The sequence below is a fragment of the Nansenia antarctica genome (genome assembly GCF_963989245.1).
Source record: "Nansenia antarctica genome assembly, chromosome: 5".
NCBI lineage: Eukaryota > Metazoa > Chordata > Actinopteri > Argentiniformes > Microstomatidae > Nansenia > Nansenia antarctica.
Genome location: NC_137690.1, coordinates 72,934,776 through 72,939,566, shown reverse-complemented (window position 1 = coordinate 72,939,566; position 4,791 = coordinate 72,934,776).

The following is a 4,791-nucleotide window of genomic DNA, read 5'->3' as shown; positions in this document are numbered from 1 at the left end:
TATATAAGTCAGACCATTTACCAAGGGAACAGGGGAACAGAGAGAGAACGGTTGCACAACAGCTTAAAGAAAGGCTGAGAGAGAACAGGCGAAGGAAGGAGAGAGGCGATGAGGGGGGAGAGAGAAAGAAAGGAGGACGGCCGAGATAGACGTGGAGAGTCGGAGGAGGGGAAGGAGCGCGGGGAGTATTGTGAAGGGAAGAGAGAACGGCTTGGATGATGGACGGATGGATGGATGGATGGGGGGATGAGAGGAGGAGGAGGAGGAGGGGGGGTGGAGAGGTGTGGAGGGAGAAATCTTTGTATGAGGAATGGTATCAAACCTTGTGTGTATGTGTGTGTGTGTGTGTGTGTGTGTGTGTGTGTGTGTGTGTGTGCATTCCAATGAGACCGTCCTTTGATTCCTGCCCTCGCCTGCCCCCCCTCCCCTGATGTGGAGAGAGGGGGGGAAAGGTGTGGGGAGGGAGGGAGAGGAGAGAGGGAGGAAGGGAGGGAGGGAGATATTAAAAGGTGTGGGTAGGGAGAGAGTCTGAGGGAGAAAGGTGTGGGGAGGGAGGGAGGGAGGGAGGGAGAGAGGGAGAGAGTCTGAGGGAGAAAGGTGTGGGGAGGGAGGGAGGGAGGGAGAGATTGAAAGGTGTGGGGAGGGAGGGAGGGAGGGAGGGAGGGAGAGTCTGAGGGAGAAAGGTGTAGGGAGGAAGGGAGGGAGAGATTGAACGGTGTCGGGAGGGAGGGAGGGAGAGAAAGATTGAAAGGTGTGGGAAGGAAGTGGAGGGAGGGAGGTAGACGTGCGCAGCGCGGCAGATTAAAAGGCAGACAGCTCTATGGATCCCTCATCCCTGGGACTCCTTCATTAGAGCCGCTCTCACACACACACACACACACACACACACACACACACACACACACACACACCCAGAACCTCCCGTCTCCCATCTCACTGGGCCCGCACAGACCCGCTGACGGCGTCAACACACCACACACAGGAAATGAAACACACACACAACACAACACACACACACACACACACACACACACACACACACACACACACACACACACACAACACACCACATTATTATTATTATTATTATTATTATCATTAATAATTCAGAAGTATTCACAGTACCTCACGCTTTAAATATTAGATGAGAAAAAAAATACAATTTTCCCACATTTCTCACATTTCTCAACAGGCTCTCTAATGGACCACCTGCCGCCCGGGGGGTGATGTCACAGCGTTGTTTTAATAAGATCCAGCCGTGTAAAACAGCGTCTCTATGCAATTAGATCTGTGTTGCTGCCTGCCAGGCTAACAGGCTAAGCTAGCTGCATGGCTGCTCCTGTGGCACGTGAGTGACAGGTTGGATTTAGCTGAGACGTAGTTCCTATGATCTCCAGAGGGGGGCGGTGTGACCCAGGGACATGTTTCTCTCTCTCTCTCTCTGTCTCTCTCTGTCTCTCTCTCTCTCTCTCTCTCTCTCTCTCTCTCTCTCTCTCTCTCTCTCTGTCTCTCACTCTCTCTCTCTGTGTCTCTCTCTCTCTCTGTCTCTCTCTCACTCTCTCTCTCTCTGTCACACTCTCTCTCTCTCTTCCCCTCTCCCTCTCCCTCTCTCTCTGATTGATTGATTGATTGATTGAAAACTTTATTAGAAGATTTGCAGAAGTAGGTACATGAAAGTACATATTACATACAAGGTCAACTAACAGGATAAAAACCCAAGAAAGCCACTGGCTTATTTCAATTGGGGTCCTCTCCCTCCTCTCTCCCCCCTCTCTCAATTCAATTCAATTCAATTCAATTCAATTCAATTCAATTCAATTCAACAGGCTTTATTGGCATGACGTTTTACAAGTGTTGCCAAAGCACAATCACAGATATGACGAACAACAACATAACAACATAATATCAATGACATGAAAAAATAAATAAAAATAATAAAAATAAAATAAAGCAGGTGGTGCAGAGAATAAAACATGGCATACTGTATGTATGTCCTACTGGTTGTCCCTTTTCTTGTGACAGGAATTGACATATTTTGCAGCCAAAACTGCACATTCTTTCTGTTCCTATTCTCTCTCTCTCTCTCTCTCTCTCTCTCTCTCTCTCTCTCTCTCTCTCTCTCTCTCTCTCTCTCTCTCTCTCTCTCAAGTTCAAGTTTATTTATCATTACAAATTATGATCATTATCAACAAAACGCAACAGAACGCAGCTTCTACAACCATCAACCGACATCAACAATACAGCGCGATAAGTATGAAATGTAAAGCACTAAAAGTAGTAACAGTAAATATCATTTAAACATTTACATGTTTGGGAATTTAGAAGACTTTAGCTTATTCCAAAGCGACTTACATACAATCGATACATTTGACTAAGCGAAGTGTATCATCAATTCACCAGTCCAAATAAAAAGTCACCAAATAACAGTAGATACAGTCAAATAACGATTTAACTGAATTTCCAGAGTTGCTGTAACAGCAGTAGATAGATAGATAGATAGATAGATAGATAGATAGATAGATAGATAGATAGATAGATAGCGTGCCCTATTTCACCTTAGCGTTCTGTACCTACGCCCGGATGGCAGTGGGGCGAGGTACAGATTGAGTGGGTGGGTGATGTCCTGTTCTATTGTGGTTGCGATGCGTGAGATGGCCCTGTTGTTTAGTGCTGCTGTGAGGTTGTGTGTGGGGAGTCCAATTATCCTGTAGTCCAAGTAGGTAGTAAAGAGCGTAGGGCAGGAGGGCAGCGTCTGGGAGAGAGAGAGAGGGAGGGAGGGAGGGAGGGAGGGAGAGAGGGAGAGGGAGGGAGGGAGAGAGAGGGGGGGAGAGAGAGGGAGGGATGGAGAGAGAGGGATGGAGAGAGAGGGAGGGAGAGAGGTAAAGAGAGAAGGAGGGAGAGAGGGAGGGAGAGAGAGAGGGAGGGCAGGAGAGGGAGGGAGGGGGGAGGGAGAGAGAGGGAGAGAGAGAGAAGGAGGGCACGAGAGAGAGAGGGGGGGAGAGGGAGGGAGGGAGAGAGAGGGAGAGAGAGAGAAGGAGGGCACGAGAGAGAGAGGGGGGGAGAGGGAGAGAGGGAGGGAGGGAGAGAGAGGGAGAGAGAGAGAGAGCGAGAGAGCGTCTGGGAGGGGGGGAGGCTGTGGGAGGTTGTGGGAGGGGGGGAGGTTGTGGGGGGCCGGTGGGTGAGGACCTCTGCCAGCCTCTCCATTGATCCCGTCTCCTGGAGGAGCTCTCGTGTCCATACATGGATTTAACCTAACCAGACATGGATTTATAAAGTATGAGGTTGGTTTCCGCCGCCTGCTTCATGTCCTTCCTGGAGTGCAGCACTCCTCAGGACTATCTGTACACTCAGCAGGAGGAGGATTTAACCACTGATTTTTAACCCTTTCAGTGCCGAGGGTGGATAATGTTTAGATTCGATTCGATTAGATTAGATTCGATTCGATTCAACTTTATTGTCATTGTAACCCTAACCCTAACCCTAACCCGCAATGCAGTTTAGCATCTAACCAGAAGTGTAAATAGTGATATAAAAAACATCCTATAAAAACATGACAGTGATAGTGATAGGTACAGTATGGCATGTACGGTAGTTTAGAGGTATGTACAGTTATGAGCTATGTACAGTTAAGGTAGATATGTACAGTTAAGGTTCATATGTACAGTTAAGGTAGATATGTACAGTTAAGGTAGCTATAATAATAATAATAATAATAATAATAATAATAATAATAATAATAACTTTTTATTTGTATAGCGCTTTTCCTGCAAACGTTGCAGCTCAAAGTGCCCCAATCATTATATAATCATAATTGAATTATTTAGTCATTTAAAAGCAATATTAAAAAGATGGGTTTTTAGTCTTGACTTGAACATATCTGCTGAGGTTGCATCTCTAATGTAAACTGGCAGTGCATTCCACAATCTGGTTGCATAAAATGAGAATGCAGCCTCACCAAATATCTTCTTTTGTACATGTGGTACACAGAGAAAACCAGCGTCAGAAGACCTGAGAGCTCTATTGGGCTGATATGCTAGCAAAAGGTATTTCAGATATTCTGGTGCTATGCCAGTGAGAGCTTTATAAACAAGCAGAAAGATCTTGAAATCTATTCTGAACTTAACAGGAATCCAGTGTAGAGTTTCTAAAATAGGAGTTATATGAGCTTGTCTGCTTGTTTTGGTTAAAACTCTCGCTGCTGCATTTTGGACTAATTGCAGCTGGCCAATAGCTTTCTACGGAAGACCAGAAAGGAGACTGTGTTGTCCGGCAACACTTTCTTTATTTTCTTTAGAAAAAGTTTAAAAGTTCATATTTGATAACAATGTATATAAATATTTTTGTTAATATTTGATGTAGTGACACCACTTCCTGTTTACCGCAAATCTACTTCCGGTTTGGGAGTTCGTCCTTTGCCAGAGAGAGACCGAGACGTTATGTGTGTTCTCCATTCATCATTCAACATCCATGTTCAGGTTTACACAAAGCAATGTTGTAAGTACGAAATATCAAGTGTTGGATTGGTAGCTTTATATAGTAGTCATCATTTGTTGGGAATATTATGTTTTTAGTTATTATTTTGTAGCTAGATTGTTAGGCCAAAAAAGCGGACTTTCTAGCTAACCACTGTTTGTTTACATCCTGTTGAAACATGTTTTGTGCTGTTTGTCTTGCAGTTTTTACCAGTTCAATATACCTGATTTGAAAAGCCACCCTACGCCTCTTTCTTTGATGGACTTTATTGACAAGGTTTAGCTTGATGTTAGAGAGAGAACATCACAGAGACTGTTA